The sequence below is a fragment of the Marmota flaviventris genome, chromosome Y (assembly GCF_047511675.1).
Source record: "Marmota flaviventris isolate mMarFla1 chromosome Y, mMarFla1.hap1, whole genome shotgun sequence".
In the NCBI taxonomy this organism is placed as follows: domain Eukaryota; kingdom Metazoa; phylum Chordata; class Mammalia; order Rodentia; family Sciuridae; genus Marmota; species Marmota flaviventris.
In genome coordinates, this window is record NC_092519.1 from 14,074,012 (window position 1) to 14,097,572 (window position 23,561).

The 23,561-nt window shown below is 47.9% G+C and overlaps 1 protein-coding gene across 3 annotated transcripts in view; it reads right to left on the minus strand.

The window, feature by feature from the left end:
* LOC114106844 (F-box-like/WD repeat-containing protein TBL1X) overlaps positions 1-23,561 on the minus strand; it is a 178,242-nt gene that overhangs the window by 109,538 nt on the left and 45,143 nt on the right. The window contains exon 1 of one of the 3 annotated variants that reach the window (XM_071607016.1): positions 16,029-16,199. The exons of the other annotated variants lie outside the window; for them this stretch is intronic. The gene's annotated coding sequence lies outside the window, so the exon portion shown is untranslated. Of the gene's footprint in view, positions 1-16,028; positions 16,200-23,561 lie in introns of those variants that run through there. 3 annotated transcript variants of the gene reach the window in all.

The following is a 23,561-nucleotide window of genomic DNA, read 5'->3' on the forward strand; positions in this document are numbered from 1 at the left end:
GCCCTCAATAACAGGTTTTTAAATCAGTAGTTCAAGAAGCCATGAGGTTGCCCCCCACCCCCGGGAGCACTGGGCAATGTCTGCACACCTGTTTAGCTGTCAGGACTAGAGAGGAATGCTACCGAACACCCTTGCACACACACAGGGTGGGTCTCCTTAACAAAGAATTGAGTCAACTGTCAATACTGCCCCAGTTGAGAATTCCCACTTTACGTTCAACTCTATAATTTTTTAGAGAGGGTGATACCCTAACCATTTTTATTCTTTTCAAAGTAACCCATCTTTAGTTTTTAAAACTAAAAGCTAAGTGAGTCAAAAGACTCCTTTTTCAAAATTGCGAGGCTTTTTGCACCAATGATCTACAATTCCATTTCCAGAAGCAACCACTTTCATGCCTTGGAACTATTTTGTTAATGTTCGTGTTCCTTGGTATTGACTTCCATGTTTCTAAATCATCTGCTTATAATACTTCACTAAACCAAATTTCAATGCAACTTTCTGATTTTCAAATGCAGATTTGTTTCCTTAAATGCCAACCACCAATGCTGTGCTTACCCTTTCACGTTTTCCCCATCACTTTTTATAACTTGTTTTCTGTTAAGTCTACACTCTGCACATATTATTTCGATAATGGTAAGATTCGTTGCTTATTCAACTTTTGCATTTTCTTGGAGTCCCTAGTTGCCCTTGTTTTTGTTTTCTTTGTTCCCTTTGACAAAATTCTTCCAAGATCTTGCAACATTCTTTCCATTCAATTTTCCACACGATTAAAATGCTCAGATATTTCGCTGGGGTTGTGGCTCAGTGGTAGAGGACCTGCCTGGCCCATCTGAGGCACTGGGTTCAATCCTCAGCACCACATAAAAATAAAGGCAGTGTGTCCATCTCCAACTTAAAAAAATTATAAACAAGAACATTTAGATCGTCTGTCAGTTCCATGTGCTGCCACCTTCAGAACACACGTACCAGAACGTCCTCTTCCAATTTCTTGGGTCCAGTCTGTGCTAGTCAGTGTTAGGCCTGCTGCAACCTGAAACCATCAATGCCTCGAGAACTCCTCCTCTTTGTTGTCTATCTGGACATTCAGAGTCCCACGATGTCCCCTTCCTTGGTTACTGTCTCACCTTGGTGGGACAGGTTGTCCACTTCTAGAAGTGAGATGTCTAAGTGAAATGTGGCTGACGTATGAATGCGTACAAACATCTTTAGTCCATCCTCCATAAATTTGCAGGGGAGAAACTTCAAAATTCTGGGTGCAAATTATTTTCAAACAATTCTACAGTACATCTGTTTTCTAACTTCCACTCTTGCTGTTAAAAAATCTGATGTCACATATATAACTTTAAAATCCTAGAAAAGTGTTTCAATACCACCTTTATCCCTACTATTTTAATGTTATGCTTAGCTTTGATGTAACATTTTGATGAGTTTAAAACTTGTTTTAAAAGTTTTTTTAAGTTGTCACTGGACCTTTATTCATATGTGGTGCTGAGAATCAAACCCAGTGCCTCACACATGCTAGGCAAGCGCTCTGCCACTGACCCACAGCTGCAGCCCTTTTCATTTATTTTTTTTTATTTCAAGATAGGGCTTTACTTAATTGCTCAGGCTGGACTGCAATCCTCCTGCCTCAGTCTCCCAGGTAAATGGGATTACAGGTGTGCACCACCACACCCAACTGACAGGGTTCATTTTTGCTCAAGTTACTTGGTATGAAAACTTCTCTCCTTCAAATTTAAGGATTTGTTTTGCTCTTCCCTGAAGTTCCTATTAGGCTCATGTCTGACTGTCCACAGCTGCTCTGTGCAGTTAAACTTATTGTGCCCCATGTTCCCCGTCTACTGAGGACTCCACTAGCCACATGCAGCTACTGAACACTAGTCACATAGCCAGTACTGGTGATGAGCACCGGTTTAATTGTATGTAAATTTAACTAAGTTGAAACAGTCACACGTGGCTGGTGGCTACCCTATTGCAATGGTACCAATGTAAAGACTATCAAGAAGGGAAAAAACACTAATCAGGGGAAGCAAAGCCTTTAAGCACCAATTCTATGACTACATTCAACTTAAATTCAGAAGGAAAAGTTGAATATACTTCGAAACCCCCGCCCTTAGTATTTCCAGTATGGAGTTCCACGATTTAGTTCCCAACAGAGGAAACTCAAGAACCTGAATGGGTATTCCTCAAGTAGAAACGTCCTTTTGTGAGTAAAGATGCGGTTCATTATCCCCAAGTATAAAAAGGGAAAAGGAGATCCCACGGGTGCCTCCTTTGAGAGTCATCAGGGTGCCTCACAAAACAGTCACACGCATGCTAATCGAAGGAAAGATCAAGGAAAAAGAACAAGGAACACACTGGCAACTTCTTTGTAGGTCAGGCAGAGGATTGCACATTTCTTCTTAAATGTTTTGGTTTAGAAATACAGGAACTAAAAAGGCATTAGTTGTAGTTGGACACAATACCTTTATGTTATTTTTATGTGGTATTGAGGATCGAACCCAGTGCCTCGCACACGCTAGGCAAGTGCTCTACCGCAGAGCCACAATCCCAGCCCCTACCAGGGAATTTTCTAAGCATGCATCTTTTTCTTCATTTGATACACGTAACACGTAAACCAAACTGTTGCTCAGGCTCTCTGATGATCTAGATGGAAAAGAACAAAACCAAGCCACAGGTGAGCACGCCTGCAATCTCAGCAATTGGGAGGCTGAGGCAGGAGATTGGCAAGTTCAAAGGCAGCCTCAGCAACTCAGAGAGACCCTGCCTCAAAATAAAAAATAAATAAAAAGGGCTGGGGATGTGGCTCAGTGGTCCAGCACCCCTGGGTTCAATCCCCAGTACCAACACACACACACACACACACACACACACACACACACACACACCAGAAAAAAAAAACCACAAAAGTTCTGAATACTCCCTGGGGTTGTGGCTCAGTGGTAGAGCACTTGCCTAGCACACGTGAGGCCCTGGGTTCAAGCCTTAGTACCACATAAAAATAACTTTTTTATAGTTGGATCTTACTCATTTATTAAAAACACTAACATGGAGCAGGATCAGAACCTGAAGTTCCTGTTGAGTCAACAAACAAGACACATTTCCACAGGTATTTTCCCTTCTCTCAAGATATGTCATTTAATACCCATCAGTTCCTGGAAAATGTGAATCTATTACTTGTAGGTTTTACAAGTTCAGTGTAAAAGTATAAACAATTCAAAGGAGGAGAAATAGAGACGCTAAACACACAAACTTGATTTCCTCTGTTATGTCTGATGAGGCTTAGTAACAAATCATGCTTGTCAAAGTGGCAAAATCGATACGTGTACACAGCAAACAAGCCTACGGGAAATTATAATAAGCTATCAGCGGCACAATATTTCTTTCTAGGCATTTATTTAAATTACAGTGACAGATTAAATTTTATTTAGAGGAATGAAACTAATCTGGAGCCAAAGAAAAAGAATCAGGTTTAAAGATGATACATTAAAGTATTAGCATAATATGATCTTTTGTATTGTGTAAACTGTCAGTCAACAGTAATTGGAATCTCTCCACGCTGATATTATGCCAAACTTTATAAAGATAAGCCACACATGACACTAATCAGTTTTTTTTTTTATTTAGAGATGAACTAGTTCATCACGAGGTGGAAGAGAATTCTAATACATGTCTTCCTCACGTCCCAAAGCACCGGCTCCACATTTTGCAATGAGCATGAAGCACAATTTTAAATGCGATTGTCGAGCACAGTGTTTATCATACACAGAATGTATGATAAAAGTTTCTGAACACCATATGGCCCTGCTGTTCATATTTCCGTTTCAATCATTTGCAAAACACAACCCAACTCCCTCTTTACCTGGAAAGGTCAATTGTTCCGGCTTCAATTTCATTTAACAGCGCAGCAAGCAAATCCCTTTTGGAAAGCAAATACACTCAGAAATCTCCCTCTGTCAATCACCATATTCAACCATTCCCTTCCATATATACTGAGAAACCTAAGACACCAAAACTAGAAAGAATGCAACGTTACCAGCTACCTCAAGAACTGGGTACTGAGGCAAGTGCACCCACGTGTATTTCTACTCCCAAACTACACCTTTTCTCCAACCTCCACGGTAAGGTCAGAGAGCCCATACTGGCATGCTGGATGGATAATTCTGCAGTGCTTCACTTTAACCTCAGACAACCATTTTCCTATGCCCACCAGAGTGGAGATAATTAGTGCTCCAAGAGAATTCCCTTGGCAAGCAACGGCGACCAGGAAGGCCATCCTGTCCCCTCCCCGTTCAAGATGGCACACTGGAACCTCCTTCTCCTGCTGCTCAGCACAAGGCACTTCTCTGGCTCTGGTGTTAGTATCTTCCCCTGCGGCCCCTCCCAACAACTTGATCCAGTGGGAACACTTTCCCAATTGTCTCCTTCCTCTGGACTCCCCCTCACCACCTCCAAGAAAAAACAAAAAACACAACACTCCTAGAAATGCACTGGACTTTGATTTTACTAAAGCAAGTTGAACCTAAATTATGCATCGGTCATTTACAAAAGGTGTAAATGAAACCTTTTGAAATAGCTTTCAATGCCTTTTGCACAAATGGAAAATAAAAATAGGGAGATGGAGGGTGCTTGTTATGATAGCAACGGGTCATTGGGAATCCGTTCCAGGGTACACCCAAGGTCAGCCCTGTTCCCAAGCTTTAGATGAGAAATTCAACTGGGGGCGACGTTGCCCCTACCAAGATATATTTGGCAATGTGTGGAAACAAAGGTTGCTATCACTAAAGATAGGGGTGTTCTTGGCATTGACTGGAAAGACCACGGTGCTGTTACACATCCTACAACAGCTACTTCAATAAGAATGACATATGACAGTTCCCCTTTATCAGAAGTTTTGCTTTGCACAGTTTTGCTTTTCAAGGTTTCCATTTCTGTGATTTGAAAACAGGAATTGTTTAGTTCTGGAATTTCTAAGTTTTAAGTTGCATGCTTTTCTGAGTACCATGATGAATTCTTGCACTGTCTAGCTCTGTCCTGTGCAGGACATAAGTCATCCATTTGTGACGCATATCCATACTATATACCTCCCATTATCACTTAATGGCACATTAGTCACTCATGTGAATGATCACAGTATATCCTTGGTGTCAGGCATGTAATGGGGGCTGCAAAATTTATGCCCCACGGATTAGGGGACTACCATTAATTCCTTGGGTATTATGCTTCACTGTAGGCAGTGGATGGAGCTGAGAGCACCACAGGAGGGGGATGAACGCAAGGCCACGTTTTATACCATCAACAAGCTTTTCACAAACTGGCTCCAGAATAACCCTGTAACCCATCTCTACCAGCTTCCTGAACACCAGCGTCTATCTAGACCTCCTCCTGGAGTTTTGCCAGGTTTACATTCCTGAGCCCAGCACCCTTTGAGAACCCATGGGTCCAGCCCTGGGGACCGCAAGGCCGTGAACCACCATCTACCTCGAGAGCCCATCTCCCCCTCCCTGCAAACTCCTGCCTGGAGTCCAAGCCAGCCTTCCCACAGTTACGGTGCACCCTGGAGACTCCATGATCAGTGAGGGGGCTCAGAGAGCCTGGCCTGTCTTTTCTGGTGGCAAAGTGTGCAGCTTCTGTTGTTCTGTCTGGGAGTAGTACAGATCTGGAGCCAGGAGAGTTGAGAGCAATCCCCTTTAGCGTCATGAGCAGGCATCTTCAGGGACGCCCCTTCCTCACCTGGACATCTTCCTAGAACATGACAACGTGGAGTCCTTCCCGGGCACGCAGGAAACAAGTATACCTGACTGCTTTTGGCACTGAGCTCCACGCATGACTGAAATAGCTTACAGTCTTGTCGGTGAATAGACATGTCACCCCAGACGAACACGTGCGAGCCTCATCGACCCCTCCCTCATATGATGGGATGAAGGATACCCATGTGGCATGACATTGGGAGGAACAGAGACAGAGTACATACACCTCCTGGCCTGCTAAACCATCCGGCAGAAGTCATGACTGTCAGCCACGATTTTAAAAGAACCATCAGGAAAAGATGCAGGAACGATTTCAAACCTGCCCTGCTCACACATCTGGGAACAAAGAACTGCACTTTTTGCACGAACCCTTCACATTTGTTTCCAATAACTCCTGCATTTCCTGCTTCTCAGCCAACACTGATACAATCGGGCTGAGATTTCAGCAGCATCTAGAGGAAACATCTCCAAGACTGATAGAGAAGAACTTCCGCTCTACCCCAGGTACGTGCACGCCCACGAACTGTTTTCAAATCCCAGTGAACTTCAGCGATTCCGGACCTCTGTCAATCACTAGGCCTCTGTATACCCTGATTTTTAAAGAACTTTCATTTTCGGGCATAAATGACCTGGAATGCTTTGCCAGGTGACTGTCAGTGATATGGTACTCACTAAATTTAGAAACGCCCTCTGTCCTGAGGCACTTCCACAGGAAGAGGCTAGATTAAAATAAGATGCTGCAAAAAAATAAATAAAATAAGATGCTGCTACTACGTCAGAATTCAAAAGTCGGTGAGACCTGTGACGGACCCCCCATTGCTGCTCTCTCGTTGAGACACTTGCAATTCCCCACCCAGGGAAAGAAAAGGAGAGGGGACAGGTAACTTAGGCTTGCTTTCAAGAACACAACTAAAACAGCAAAAATGATCCATGAGGTAAACTGAGGCACACAGGAAGAAAAGGTAGGGAAACCGAGATGCAGCCAAGACGTGAAGGTACTAGCCAAAGTTTGCCATGGAATACAACTTTAGGTCAGCTGGAAGAGAAACACTAATCTGATTCGGAGTTTCCTCGACATTCACTCAAAGAAATGAGCCAGGCATGGTGGTGCACGCCTGTAGCTCAGGAGGCCGAGGCCAGAGGATCACAAGTTGGAGGCCAGCCCCAGCAACTTAGGGAGACCTTGTCTCAAAAAATAAGAAGGACTAGGGATGTGGCTCAGAGGTTCAATCCCAGGTACCAAAAAAAAAAAGGGAAATAAATCAAACTGAGATGCTCATTCCAAGTCATTTAAAAAATAAAGAAGCATAGAGAACATAGCTTGGAGGCTTTTGAGACGGGTAAAGTTTCTCCCACGGGTACCAGAAAGAGAACCGTGCACAAGACTATTCAATAAACACACAGGAAGTTTCAAGGAGACACTTCTTTAAATAATCCTGGATGCTGGATAAGTGTGCGATAGCCAAGTACAGAGAAGAAAATCATATTTATGAGTGGAAACAATATGGCCATCACACACACACACACCCATCCCAGCAGCCTGGTTCACTGCGTTTTAGAAGCACTTCCGAGTCCCAGCTGGGCTGCGGGTCTCCTGGGGTTGCAGACGCACATTGCAGCATCTCGTAAACACATTTTGGTGCCAGTAATCCACCACCTCTATACTATTATTTTTAACAGTTGCCTAGGAACCAGCACACGGCTAACTCACGCTTTACCAGCTACTCTCACCGTCGCCCTCCCCTCTGCTACCGTGAGCAGTGCCGCCAACAGCAGGAACCATTTCTTAAGTGTCAAAAAAATTTCAGGGACCACCTATGTAAGTACAGCTTTTTTATGTAGTTTAAAAAAATACCCAATGGCAAGAACACATACGAACACAGCTGGGCCCAGTGGCGCATGTCTGTCACCCCAGCGGCTTGGGAGGCCGAGGCAGGAGGATCTCAAGTTCAAAGCCAGCCTCAACAACAGTGGCGTCCTAAGCAACTCAGTGAGACCCTGTCTGTAAATAAAATACAAAATAGGGCTGGGGATGGGGCCCCCGAGTTCAATCCCTGGTACTCAAAGAAAAAAAGAAAATACATAGCAACAGTAAATTCAATGCTGCCTTTTAAATAATTTGCATATCTATTCATGACACAAAAGGTCTACTTTCTCACAAGTGCAGGTTGAGAATTTCAGGGAAAAAAAGAATCTGAGCTATTTATGATTTGTATCTCAGTAAAACCTTACAAGCAGAGGCATTGTGCTTCTACCCTGTTCCAGTTACTCCAGAGCCCACCTGACCTGTCTCAGCACCCGCCGTTTCCTCTGCCCGACTTCTCCCTTTAGTGCCTGGTTACACCTCAGGTCTGAATTTAAATTCCACCACCACAGAGAGGTTCCCCCCAACCCCTGCAGGCTCCAGCAGCTCTCCTTTTACCTACTCCTACCCCTTGATGTAGCGGGCCAATTTGTACAGTGGCCCCCAAGGATCACACCTCCTGGTATTCACACCCTTGGGTGTGAACCCAGTGACTTTCTTAATCCCCACCTCTTAGATCTGAACCTAGTGATTTGCTTTTCTCAGAATACAACAAAGTTGGCGTGACACGTACTTTGCCAGCAAACGTACTCTCCACTGCTTTCTTGGCTTTGCGCATTTTGGAGACCATCTCCGTTCCAGCCAACAATTTCCATGCTGGAATGGAGATGGTCTCCAATCCATGACCAGCAGAGAACCGAGGAGCTCAGCCCAGTAGCCTAAGAGCAACTACTTCCTATTCACCACCTCGGAAGGGGACAGGAGGCCACCTGTCCCTCAGCAGAGCTTCAGATGACAGCCCAGCCTCCTTGTGAGAGATGACAGAGCGGAGAACCCAGCCAAGTTGGGATTCTTGACCCACAGGAGCCTTAACACAGATTCAAGATGGCACCCTGGAGGAAGGATGCGTTCCTAGTTGCTCCACAGCTCGAGGTTCAAGCTGTGGAAGTACTGCTTCACAGCAAGCATGATCCCTGCCATTTGGACACCTCATCCAGCCCCCTACCAACTGTCACCATGGACCTCTGGTCTGCCCCGATGTGTGAGATGCCCACAGTCCATTGATTTTCCAGTTGGTCAGGGAGATACAACCTACCATGACAGTGCCACCTGACCTGTACAGGGCCCATGAGATAGACTCTCTGGAAAGTTTGATTGCCCCAACCAATGCCCCTCATCAGCCTGAAGCACCCCGAGGGGCCATCACCCCTCTTCCCTAATGGCAGTTAGGGCACTTCTCAGGGGGGCATGACAGCAGATGTATTAGACTGGGTGAAGGGCCCCGGCACAGGGTGGAAATTTCTTCTGCATCCCTGCCAAGGACCTCAAAGCGGAGCCGACCAGTAACTGTACTGGAGGCTGAAGTATGTGCCTGACCCCGAAGCTACTTCCTGAGGTGAGGAGGCCCTGTGGTCAATACCTTGACTGGACTGGGGGCGTGTGAACACCAGGGTCCCTGGTGCGACTGGACTTCATGACCTCCTACTTTCAAACCTCTAAAAGTGACTTTGGAAACCAGAGGCTAATCTCACCACAGAATGACAGACACCAAGAGGTGACCCTCCTTGGGACCCCTCCTCTGTGGGAACTCTGCTTTCTATCATTTGAATAAACTCTTTGTTACTTTCTTCTAAAAAGCAAATCACCTTAACATAATAAACATGTGCTTTCTAAGCTGGTACATTCATAACGTAGCAAGAGACAATGAACACACATTTCCCGTGGTTCCCCTTTATAGATACAATTGAATTAACTCGTTTCTTTTTTGGCTTAGAAAATGCACATTTATTCTCTTTTGATGCTGGAAGTAGGAATCCAAAGTCAGTTACTCCACCGATTTAAATTTAGAGCGTAGTTACTGTCGCTCTTTTCCCCTAAGCGATGGTGTCTGATAGTCGACAAGGGTCTGTTTGGTCTCTATCGTCCCTCAAGAGCCTGGCATGTACAGCGCAGTCGGCCAGCATGTGTGGGGACGTCTGAAATCTCAGCAAGCAAGTCTGGCTGATAAGGCACTTGGCACTCCACAGGCTTAGAGAATAGACGCCCCGAGATGGAAACCCTCTTCCCCTCACCCCAATAGGAATTTGCCTTCGTGACCCCCAAACAAGTCAGCTCTACTGAAAAACTGTTTTATCAAACTAGAGAGAACAATCCAGAGGAGGCGGCACGAAGGCACTGGTAAGGTCGTCACGAATGTCTCCTTGCTCGAGAGGACGCTAGCTGCTCCCTATGGTCCTGGGACCACTGTCCATCACGCCACCTTTCTGTTGAAGTGCCCACATGTGGGGGATAAAGATTTCCACCACCTTAGGTTGTTGCCTTGCAGTAAAACTAGGAAGCCAGGGCCCGGTGTAGTGTCCTAGATCAAGAAGCCAGGAGTTCTCCACCACCATGTTCCCAACACGGCCAAGTACAGGAGGATGGCCCTAGGTTGGGACCATGAGGATCAAAGAAAGCTTCCAGTACCACAGTCCTGAACCAGTAACCTCAACCAAGTCCATAAGAGCCACGCTGTGCCTCACCCTTCCTGCTTTAAGGGCCAGCTGGCCCCAGAACCGTCCTCCCTCCATCCCTGGCCGACGGAGCAGCCACGCTCACCATAGGGAAGGGACCTGGGGCCATGGAGTGGGCCTCCCAACCCCATTGGCAATGGGGTATCCCCAGGCACCACCCAAGGGACCATGTCCAAAGCAGACTTGGTCTCCCCTGGATTCTCTTGGTCCCCTGGACTTGCCAGCTGCTTTAATTTTATTCTCAGATGTTCCTGGACTCATTTCTTCCTGCCCACCGGCCACACCACCATGTTCCCTGCACAGATCTCAAGTCCCATCACTGCAACCCCACAGCACGCCTGACGCTGAATCTCTCCACACCACTGCCACACCCTGCTTGGCCTCTGCAAGATGACACTTTTCCTCTGCATGATTATTTCTCCTGCATCTCCACAAACCCCAGTGACTCTTCCAGCAGCGGAGATCTGAACCTATGTTGTCATTCCAATGTATGATGGATTCCACCGTCACTGGTCCAGAAAGGCCACACAGGCTACACGGCCTGCCTGGATACGTGGTCCCGATGACCAGAGAGTAGGGGACAGGGTGAGTAACATGTCCGGGAATGACACATCATACATGGACCAGCCGCCATCTGTGGAAGGCAAACAGTGTCATACCCTCCCACCACTGAGTTGGCCACAGCCCTTCCCCAGTGACAGGCCGTACGTTAGGTTGCATCACAAGGGGGAATTCGGGTTTCAGGTGGAATTCAGGCTGCTAATCAGTGGATATGAAAACACAAATCACCCTGGATTGCAGGAGTGAGCCAATGTCACCTACAGAGTCCCTTCAACATGGAAGGGAGAGTGTAGGGGGAGCAGCGCTGGCTCAAATCTTGCTCCAAGTTGCCTGTGGCACACACACCACATCAGGTCGTCCACTCTGGGTCCTCTTGCTCCTTCCAACCTGAAAACCTCCCCTTCACTCCTAAAGCCACACCCCAGCCTACACCTTCAAAATCAAAGAGTCTCGTGGCCAGGGCTTTGGAAGCACTACAGAGGAGGGCCCCTCAGTGAGCTCATGGGGGGCCTACTGAGAAAAAGTAACAGGTGTCAGGACGAGTCCTCCTTCAAACAGCTCCCACACAACACTGTCACCCGACCCAGCAGTTCCACTCCAAGGAACACACACCCAGAGAAATGACAGTGTGCAAAGCCATCGCAGCTTTCCTCATGATAGCAAGAAAGGAGTCCACGGTCACCGGCTGAGCAGCGGCTGAGCCACTTTCACAGCAAGGGACTAGGGCCCAACAAGCACAGCCAAGCTGAGCAGAGGCGGAGCCACCAACATGGATTAACCTCAAACCCCGATGCTCAAAGCACAGTGTAGGGGGCCAGACACAAGAAAACGCATCGCGGGGGGCCCCCACGTGACATCTTCCAAATACACAAGATCCAGGAGACACAAAATGAGTTAGTGGCTGCCAGGAGACCAGGGGAGGGAGGGCCTGCAGGACCATCCCTGGGGTGACAAGAATGTCCTAAAAATCACAGTATGTCAATGCCTAGCCAAGTCCATAAATGGACTAAAAGTCACTGAACCGTGCATCTGTAAAAGGAGAACTCTAAGATGTAAATTAGAGCTCAATAAGGTTGTTTTAAAAAAAAAAGTTGTGAGCTCTTTGAGGCCGAGATGATAGGTGCACAAATGTTCAACAGAACAGAGACCACGTTTTATTGTTCAGTCAAAGCACCGGGGACTACTTCCAAATTCCCGAAAAGCAAAAGCTCTTCATCCGCTGCAGAATGTAAGGGGCTTTTAAATATGTGCATTTCCTCTACTGTCAAAAGCACAAAAGCGTAATTTAAGTTGGTAAGAACCACACAGAATGGCTTTCTAATTCAAATGACACCAACAATAAGTTTTGTTGAATCAAGTCATATTTGTACCTAACGTGGTTTTCAGCTGATGAAAAGTGAAATGCATAAAATGTGTTTTATTGGAGTCACAACAGGATCCCGAAGATGAAACCACTAGAATATCTGCTTATAAGCAGCTAAGAATTCTAAATACCCCAAGACCCAGTTTCCCAAGTGCATTTCAAATTCAATTTAAGTGGATTAAGAAATTCAATTTTCTGTCAACACATGACAAAACATGAGGAACAATGGTCAAACATTTAACATACATACACATGTATACACACGACCTTAAACTACCCAGCTGTACCACTTTGTCCACATCACCAGGACCAGCACTGCTAAAAAGATGCATGTAAACACACACCTTGATTTCAACTAATTTCTATGAATAGATTATGATGGCTCAGTCCAAAATAGAATAAACTTGGAATTTGGTAGGCCTATTCTTCAGAAAGTGATCAAACATGGTTGCTTATGCCTGCAGCATTAAACACACGGATGGAATCAGATCCATGAGAATGACCACACAGGGGGATAAATCTCAGAGCGAGGCTGCCATTCCCTGTGGCAAGAAAGGAAGCTGGAGAAGCAGCCGGCAAAGTCCAAGGCTCTGACCTGCTGCTGCACCCCTCCTCCCACAGCACTGATGGTGATTAACATCCGGCCTGGGCTCACACTGTGTCAGTCTCCTACGGCGGCTGTAACAAGGACCTCCTCAAGTTTAGGTACCTCACATCCATAATCCTACAGTCCTTATATTCTGGGCTTTCGGGAGCTTAGGAAAGTTCGCACCACGAACTCACCGTCCTTCTCTTAAACTTCATATCCAAGGCAAAATGTGCAGACAAGTCCTCTCTGCAAACACTTGGGGGACACTAATGTCCCCAAAACAACGTTCCCTGCGCCAATGCACTGCCTACCTCACGTGTGCAGAACGGGCGTCTATGCTGACGTGTGTACACATGGGCATGTGCCCTACATATTACTTTAAATATGAAGCTCCATAAGGTGAGACTCTAGTAGAGTTTGGACCTGGAATGTTCCCCAAAGGCCTGTGTGCTGAGGGCTTGGTTCCCAGGGAGCTGCACTTGGAACTGCTGAGAGGCGGGGCCTAGCGGGAGGAAGCTAGGTCACAGGGGTGGGGGCCGAGCCCTTGAAGTGGTGTTGGGGCCAGACCCCTCGTCTCCCTGCCTCCAGGATGCCATGAGGTGAGAGCTCCCTGTGCCTCGGTGCCCACCCCGAGGCCCTGCCTTGCCGGAGGCCCCAAAGCAGCAGCAGAAGCCTCCGAGAGGACAAATAAACCTCTTCTCTTCAAGGGGATCATCCCGGGTATTTCTGTCCAAGCGATGGAGAGTTGATTGACACTTGCCCCAGGACATCCTCTGACCTAGAATTTCTGGTGCCAGGCATAACCCGAGGCCAAGTCATCCTTTGTGGCAAAGGTTGTTCTGTGCACTGAAGGGTGTCCAGCAGCAGCCTGGACCTTTGTCTACTAGACACAGCCATCACCTGCATTCTGACACGTGAAGTATCTCCAAACACTGCCCACTGCCCGGGGCAGCTGAAAGTGAGCAGTGCGAGGCCAGTTTATTTCAGTCATGTCCACCCTGGCACTGGAATGGTCCACCTCCCCAGATTGTGATGAATCCCATTTTTAAGTATCTTCCTTGGAAGATCTTAAAAACGCAAGTCTAGCCAGGCATGGTGGCACACGCCTGAATCCCAACAGGTTGGGAGGCTGGGGCAGGAGGATTGCAAATTCAAAGCCAGCCTCAGCAAAAGCAAGGCCCTAAGCAACTCAGTGAGGCCCCGCCTCTAAATACAAAGTAGGGCTGGGGACATGGCTCAGTGATTGAGTGTCCCTGAATTAAATCCCCAGTACCCCCAAAACAAAACAAAAAAATGCAACGGTCTCCCATCACACCTGTGTGTTTCTACAATGTACTGAAATGACCAAGATGTAACCCCGTACACCAAGGGAGATTTGCAGACGTCATTTTTTACATGCAAAAAGAAAACTCACTCTTTTACCAAGAGGATCTGAAGAGTCTAGACGATGTGGAAATCGCTTTCTGTCACTAGCTTTTCAACCCAAGGCAGCAATCAGGGAGAGAACAGGGAGACGGACCTGCCCGTCTTTTCCTTGGACAGCTGAGATTCTTTGTAGGTTCCATAAATATTCCTTCTGAATGGCCGATTGTTTTCTTTTAGCTTGTGGACAGAGAATCAAACAGACTGCTGAAGACAGGGTCCGCATCAAAGCTCTCGTTTTATCCTACTAACTACGACTCCAAGAGGGATTCTCACCCTTTGGTGGACTCTCCCCAACCCCCACCCAACCTGGATGGTGGCTCAGAGCCGGGCTGCAGAATCGCACGAGGCTATTTCTGGGATGCCACGCGCAAAGCAACTTCTGAAAACGGCTCAGTTCAGAAGTACAGGGGCTCTCGGAAATCAAACGGGTGTTCCCGGTGGGCACAAAGCATACCCTCACCTAGTGGCCCTGGTGTCTCAGACGCCCTTTGATCTGGGGCCACCCTCCCTGGCACCCCACCACCTCCGGCCTTCCTCTCTGGTTCAAGGGCGACTATTATGAAGAGGTCCTGCAGGCTGCCTTTAGGACCTGCACAGAGGGGAACGGGTACTCAACACCGCTCCTTTTCCCCATGTCTGAAAGCGAATGAACCGCTCCCAAGTCCAGATGTGAACTGTTCAAGCCATGTGGGATCCCCATCCCTTGACCCCACTGCATGTCGAGCGGAGGCACCAAAAACATCCCATACAGCAAGAACAAGGTCAACACACTTGTGCAGAGAGGACAGAGAAGAACTTCCCCAGATTTCTACTGACAGCATTCAAAGCACTCCAAGTTGAATTGCCCACCATTTTCGTCTGTCATGACAGTCTTCCCCCATTATTAAAAAGTATCAAAAGTATTCTTCCCTTGAAGCCCACCTAAAAGCAGGTAGGGGACCCAGTTTGGCCTGGCAGCTCTGACTGCAGATCCCCGTGCGGGGGTGCACAGGCGAGAGGACCCACCCCCAGAAGACATCAATGGATTAATCCACTGATGGTGAACGGATTATTGGGAGGCAATCGGAGGAAGCAGGCAGGTCACTGGGGTGCACCCTTTTCCCAAGTGACCTGCCTGCCACACACCCCCCTTTTCATACCCTTCCGCCATGTTATTCTGCCTCACCTTGGCCCTAGAGCTAGGGGGCCACCCAACTGTGAACTGAACCTCTGAAATCATCAGCCCAAGTAAATCTTTCCTCCTCCAAGTTGTTTTTCTCAGGTAGTTTAGGCAGTCACAAAAGCCTACTTCGTAAGATGACCTTTTTGCTGGTACACATGTTTAGAATTGCCAACAGACCTCTGAGGGAGCTTTAAAAAACAGTTAAACAATGCAAAAAGAACACAGAAAAGCAAAAAAGGAATGAAGAGGAAGTGAAGAGATGAATGCAAGTGGGGTAGGAGGGATAAAGACAGATAGGCCACCTCACGACACCTGTTACTACTGTGTGGGGACTTTGGGATTACAGAAACTGTTTTTTAGATATACTCCAAACTGCACCTAATTCAGGAAAGAAAACACGTACATCTTAAAACCCTGTATGAAAACAATTTGATCTATATGTCTATCAGATCGACAGCACAGACCTCAGAATAAAAACGAAAGCGAGTACCTCTGGACATCAACTGTACACCCTCACTAATGCAGTCATTTCCAAGACAAGTTATTTTGCGTGTATTATGGGAGAGAACAATGTGTCACTACACTGTTGCTCCAAGAAGTTCCTACTGCTGAAGAGATGCTGGATGGAAAAGAGGAAGGTACCTGAAGACCTTTGGAGCTACTGGACATGAAGTCACACCACTAAACAACTCCGTCTCCCAGGTCTCTCCTCCGCATGATCCTGGAGGCAATGCCACCTCAACATCAATGAGCACACCCAGATTCCAGTTTCTGGCTTCTAAACATCACCCTCTGGGGCTCTTCAGACAGAGTGGATCCCAGGTGAGGCGCAGGGAATTCACACTGGACACCTGGAACGTCCTCCTGTCCCAGAGAGGAAACACATGCTTAAAGGAACTTGGACGAACATGAGGAAAGAATTCAGGACCCAACCTGAAAAGGCTGGATAAATTTAACACAATGAATTCATGTAAAGGAAAAGGCGTGGGGGTGCACACCTGTAATCCCAGCTACTCAGGAGGCTGAAGCAGGAGGATCCCAAGTTTGAGGCCAGCCTTAGCAACTTTCAGAGGCCCTAAGCAATGTAGTGAGACCCTGTCTTAAAAAAAAAAAAAAAAAATTCAATAAAAGGGTTGGGGATATAGCTCATTGGTAAAGTGCCACTAGGTTCAACCCCCCAGTATCCTCACCCCTGCCCGCCCCCCCCCCCCCGGCAAAAAAAATTTGACAGTGATAGATTGCAACATTTTGTTTTAAAAAATGGCTTTTCCAAAAAAGGAAAACCAAGTTCTTTTAAAAATTACCCACTAATAAATGCAAAATGGGTAGAAGAATTAGAAACATCACTGTGTGACCAAAGCTCTTGTGCTTTAGGAGTCGGCTGGCTGGTTAAGCACTTCTGGAGTCATGGGCCACCTGGTCTCTGTTAAAATGCCCCAACTGCCACCGAGGCGTGATGGCGGCCCTGGACTAGCCCTCAGTGGACGGGCAGACGTGGCGAGATTCAGCATGAGGTGGCAAGATAATTGACGGATGCCAAAGCCACGGAATGCAAAGAGGAACAAGATGTTCACACAGCTCAAAGCACCCTTCCACAGAGCAGCCCTCATCACGGACAACAGGACTTCCCAGAGGACGCCATCCCATAGACCCGCCCGCCTTCATCGAGAGATCAATAGAAACTCCTGAGCGACCCAAGAGGAATCGCCATCCACGTGTGGTCCACCTCAGGACGGATGCAAAAATCAGCACACCAGGGTCAAGAGCTAGAGGACTTCTCTAGAGCCTAGGAGACCAAGACGACCTCAAAGACGGCTCATGATCTAAGATTAGAACCCGGATCCAAGTGGGGACAATCTACATTTGGCTGCTGGTTCAACTCAATGACAAATGAGCGAGCAACTGAATCAGCTCGATTGATCTTCCTGCGAGGTACACATGGAGGGTTACCCACACACCAGGGGCATGCAAGACCGCACGGCAAGGGTTGCTTTCCTTCAGCCCTCCCTCGGTCTGCTGTCAATCAACCACATGGGCTCAGATGTCCCCCCCAGTATGCAAATCAGCAAGAGAAAACTCAAGAGGAAGAGGACAGAAAAACACCTCTTTTGAGTTCGACGTTACCCACCACTCTTGAAAGTGGGACACACAGGGCTTAAATAAGGTCTTGGTGGCCGACTCCTGGCGAGCCAATGTCCCATTCCTTCCTCTCATAACAGACACTCACGTGCACATCCAGAGTCAAAGTCAAGCCCAGGGATGCCATGAAGGTGACTAGCTGGCTTGTTCAGCCAGAGTCTCAAGACAATTGGGATTCATCTCATGTCATTGCTGACTGCACCCCTCGCCACTCTGGGGAAGGCCATAGGCTCACTCCGAGATGCACTCACCCACTGGCCAAGAGGGATAACACCTGTCCTGCTGGTGTCGAGACAGGGACGCTCACAGAGCAGGAGGAAGGCATTTGCAAACATTTGGTCTGACAGTGGCTCCCGCCAGGAGGCTCCTTCCCTTCTGCAGTGGCGGGGACTGAACATCAGGGCTTCCACCAATGCTGGAGTAGGGACTGTCAGTAAGCAGCAGCTTCCAAGGACTCCCCCTCATGAAATCCTCGAGACTCAGGGCCCTTCTAAGCAACAACTATTTGTTAAGGAAAAACCCCGTCACAATTCCAGCACAGTCTAACACAAGCCTCAACCGGCCAATATTTATCAGGTTTCCACCACCCAGGGCAATCTCCAACAGCATCCCAGTTCTTCCAACAGATTCCCTTTCCTTTTCTGCCTTACCAAGAGCTGAGGACAGACAGAATGCACCCTGGTACAGACCTCTAGCATCTAAGCAAAGCATCCACAAGCTCTTGATGACAGCAAGTGTACAAGTCAAACTGGACACAGCCATCAGTTATAACCTATCTCCTGCAACCCCAAGTCGCATGCTCCAACAGAAGAGGTTCCTTCTGGGTGAGTAGGCTGTATCTACACGGTCCCAAGTCTCCCCTCCTACAGTCGTGCTCTTGGAGGCTGCACTGCTACAGAAATGACGTCTAGGAGCACTTTGAAGACAAATGACCCCCACATCAGGCCAGGAGGGGGACGTGCCAGATAGCATACGGTGACACAACTGCACAAGGGTGGGAAGAGAAACCCGGGCGGAGATGGTGAGCACCAGACATCAGTCCAAGGAAAATGCTCGTTTGGAATTCTGATCAAGTGACCTACCAACTTTCATCCTTAACCAAATAAAACCGCAATTTCCCAAAATCTAACAGGATGAACATCACACAGTGACCAGGAACAAGTTGGGACCACCAGTGTAACACCAATGACCAAACCAGGCTGGTGGGGACCTTAAACTACCAGTTCATGCACTTAAACATCAGGATTTTCAATAAACATCAATAGAGACCAAGTTACTCAGGCTGGCCTCAAACTCGCAATCCTCCTGTCTCGGCCTCCCGAGTAGCTGGGACCCCAGGGGTGCACCATTGCCGCCGGGCAGGAGCCCAAGGTCCTCACTTTCCCACCTAAGCCTCTCAACATGTATCGAATTACAAACCCCCCCCCCCCCCGCCAGCACATTTTGTGATCATTTGTTTCTGCAGTATTGAATTAGTAGAGTTGATTATAATTAGATTCCAAACAGCATTTGTACTTTTGTTTTGGTGGGTTACGTTTCTGTCGTGTTTGATTCTCAGACTCCTCCTTTCCCCTGGTGACCGAAATTCTCCCTTTAGTTGTTTATTACGTAACACGCCTTGGACAAAAAGTACATTCTGCTTTTAATTTTCCAATTAGAAACGAGACAGTTAGAAACAGAGAAATTAACGCTGCGTTCTTACTTGATTACATGGACAGAAAACGCATTTCACACCCTTTAAAAGACAATAAGAGGGGGATTCATAAACAATGCAGGATGTTGGAACAACTCACACTAAGATTCCCTGCTAAATCAGAGGGTTTTCCAAAGAACACCCAAAGCATTAGTGAGTACATAAGTATCTTATTTAAAAATATGGGAAAATATCCTGACTAAACCACTGAATTTAGACGTGTCTGTGATAAAAGACTTAAGCCTTTTGTCAAGTGTGAACATAAAACATTTTGCTATCCCCAAATTGGCACACATTTGAAGGGAAGATCAACTACAGCCTGGGGTGTGCGTCTCTTCCTCTGCTGCTCCAGCCTTCTGCAAAGAAGCCTGAAGTTTTCCGTTTAACTTCCCCTTGTAAAATGGCCAACTGTACAAACAGGAAAGAAAGCACGGGGGAGAGGGGCAGTCCATCTCCAACCAAGGAGCCCCAGTGAGAGGCAGGCCCTTCTAGGATAGTTTCTCCTGGGCTCACCTGCAGCCATCTTGGTCTTTCCAGGACAAAAAGCAAAGTCCAACACAGTCGAAGGCATGGGAAAGCCCAGGCTGCCTGTCTGGCTCTGACTGTAACAACCTGGGCTCCTACACACCGCCTTCCATGCAGCTAGCATACAGTTTCTGTGAACTTGCACACCACCGCTGCTGCTTTGTCTTGGTAGCCCACCCAATATATTAGACCTTTAGGACATGAATCCTGGCTGGCAAACAGTAAGTGCTCAATAAGTGTTACCAATGGGAATGAGGTACTGAAGATTAATTACTGTTACCTCCAGCGAGGGGGAGGAAAGTTCCCCTGACCTCATCTTAAACTATCTTCCTTATTGTGACAAACTCTTCCTACACTGTAACTAAGTACCACCTGTTGTGTACACAGGTCATTCTGTGTACGTTCTGGGTGTCATCTAGATATTCTGCTTCATCTGCCACTAAGGATGTCTTCTAAGGCCCTCTCCAGAGCCAAATGTCCCCTGGCACATTTCTGAGCCCTCTGGGTCATTCGGCCTCCAAGCCTCAGCCTATGATCTACGAGGATAGTGTGCAATTGATGAGGCATGACTTTCCTGGGATTGGACAGGAGAGTTGGGTGGGAAGATTCAATAATCTGGTCTTCCCCTGTTCAACTGAAGGCGATTTGAGCCAACTTTTAGAAAATAAGTAGAACTTAGCAAGAGGAGAAAAGGTGAGTAGGGACCATCACAGAGTACCCCAAACCTTATAACGGACACTAACCTTTCCAAGTTAGTATGCCGAGCACCAAGATCTCCAACTACGCCATCTCTTAAGAGCCCACTGAACAACTATACCAAGTGGACAAGGTCGACTCCATTCTGATTCCAAAACCAAGGCAGAAAGAGGGGAGGCCTGCCCAGCTGCCACACCTATTCCAGGTGGAGGCGCAATCCACCCCGACCCTCGTCACCCCCAGACCAATGCAACACCTGGCCTGCCCATGACCTTCGTGGAACCACGACATTGACATGAAGGTCACAAGAAAGTCTCTACACAGAACCAAGCAGATAACGTACCCAGATGTCCCTTGTCACCCCAGTGCATAATCTACCACATCCCTCATCTCGGCCACCAGAAGATTCGCACAGGAGGCAGAAATCCAAATTGTCATCCCATCTGTCCCCCTAGCTCTCCACCTCCACCTGCCACTTCTCAGCCCTCTTTGCCGAGTAGCATGATCTCGGCAGCTTTGCCGGCGGGGATGACCACTCCTCCATCTGTTCCTTATCCCCTGCCCAGGGCTGGGGCAGCCGGCCAGCTTCTCCCCAGAAGGTGCTATGCCCTTTGCCACACGTCACGGCACCTCTCCCCAGCTGCCTTCACCCACCAAAGGCCGGACACACAGCCTCTGGAGCACGTCAGATGGACATGCTGGGGCTCTGGACACGTGACACCCTGCAAACAATGAAAAATAAGAACGTCACCCAGGAAACTGAGATGGCTGGCGCTTCCTGTCCCCTCCCTGCTTCACTCCAAGGAAAGCAGCAAGCGGGAGACTGCTTTCCAGGGAGCAAGCACAAGAGGGGCCAGGCGGCTCGCAAAGAGGCCACCGGAGACGAGGTAGCTCAAGTACCTTCCCTCCAGCCTTCAGCAGAAGGCGGCCGGCTGGTTGGGCAGCCTTGACATCCAAGGACCATCACAGGCATGTGACAAGCACTGGGGCATAAAGGAGTCCCTGTAACCAAGTCCACCTTTGGTAAAGTGACATCCAGAGTCAGCACTGGGAGGGTCTGTGTAAGCACAGGCCAGTGACCCAAGGCAAATGTGACCAGTGGTTCCTTAAGTTAGCAACAAACCAGGCTGAAATCATTCAAGGGGGGAAAAAAAAAGTGGGGGCTGGGGTCATGGCTCAGCGGTAGAGCGCTCGTCTAGCACATGCGAGGCCCTGGGTTCAATCCTCAGCACCACATAAAAATAATAAAGGCATTGTGTGTCCAACCACACCTAAAAAAAAAATGTTAAAGGTGGGAGAGGGGAAAACCTGAGCCTCTGGGTGGGGTGGAGGTGGGGGGGCCAAAGCAGATGCAATCTCATTTCCAGGCCCCATAATGGCCATTTAAAACTTCCTAACTGAACCTCTAAGCAGAGGTGAGAGTTCACGCACTGCTAGAGGCCGCACCCGCCATGGGACGCAGTGGCCAAAATCCTGGTCTCAGAAGCGTCCACCCACTCCAAAAGGCCCTACTTGGATCAACTGGCTCCAGAAGCCTTCGCCTCTGAAATCCTCCTTCGGAAGCCCACCTCTACCTCGAGAGGTCTCTGTCAGACCACCATGGTTCACACCCATGCCCCTGCTCCGGCCCACCGAGCTCAGCACTGCTTGCCGTCCTAGCAGCCATGGACCAGCTCAGCAGGCTGGTACTCGGAGCTGCACAGGCTCTGTGAACTAACTTGCACTCGTCATGAGGGATCGGCCCCCCACATCCACGGCAGCAGCATTCGCCCCTGACAGCCAAGAGGTGTCCATAAAGTTGGGTCCCCGGGGGGAAGTTGGGTAGGTGAACGAAATGTGCTCTCTATCAACACACAGTACAAATGCTGTCAGATTCCACTTGGATGAGATCTCCATAAGAGTCTAGATCACAGAGATAGGAAGGACAATGGTAGAGGTCAGGGGCTGGGGACTGGAACATAGAGTTAATGCTTCATGGAGCCCTTCGATAGGGATCGCCGAGAGGGATGGTGGCAGTGGATACTGGGTTATGAACGTACTTTACACCAAACAATACTGTTAGAAATGTTAGGTGGGGACTAGAGGGTGGCTTGGTGGTGGAGCCAAGCCTAACATGCACCAAGCCCCAGGCAAGGGAGGAGGAAACTGTGAACATGGCAAATTCAATGGTACCCGTATTTGGCCACAAGGTAACAAAAACAACAGCCTACCTGTAATAGCCGATTCTCCCATATGCCCAAACAAGAATACCAAAGCACTGTCACCCCTAACACGCAGACTATTTAAGATTGCAGATGTCTCGAAGGTAAGGACCAAGACCCCTTAGCCTCCCCACAGCATCCCCTGAACGCCCCCACCCACCCTGTGCTTTGCTCAAAATAAGCACTCAGGACAGCGGAACAAGGGCACCACGTTGCCAGTGACTGCCGATGATCAGAGACTGCCCTTCAGTAACTGCTTCAAGACTGAAAAAGAAAGATCAGTGACGTAGAGCCTCAAAACCCTTCTAAGAACAGTCAAAATAGGAGGAACCCTTTGGTCAAAAGACTTTATATCTGCATGTCTTGTCCTGCCACCAGAAGAGAAATTAAAGCCTCTGCCTTGATCCAGAAGAGGAAAACGTCATCCCAGTTTGTGAAAATTCAGTTAGCAGTCTTTGACCTCCGTCATTTCCCTCCAGCAGGCCTGGTCCCTTTCTGGTGAGGGTTAGACGCAGGCATGACGATGGCCTGCGGCAGCCCATTTCAACGGTTTCCTGTGTCTCAGTCTTATTAGAAATAGCTCCGCTTCGATTTTATGGCCAAGGAGGCTGAATGCTCCCTGGCAATTATCACCTGTGCACAGAACTCATTTCACACCGATATTGCGTGATAAAAGTGCCCAATTCCCATGCTTGGCCAAACAAGAATTCTCCAATACACTTAAATTTGCTGGTTTATGTGATAGTCCTATAATGATTACTGAAATACAGTAGTTCTTAAGGTACTTAAAACAAAGGATTTGTACTTGCATTACCACAGAATAGAAGACCACCTGTTGCTACTGGCTTCAAGAGGTCACAGTATATTAAGAAAATCAGTAAGTATGTCATCTTGGGAGGATCCACCTGCTAAAGCTAGCGA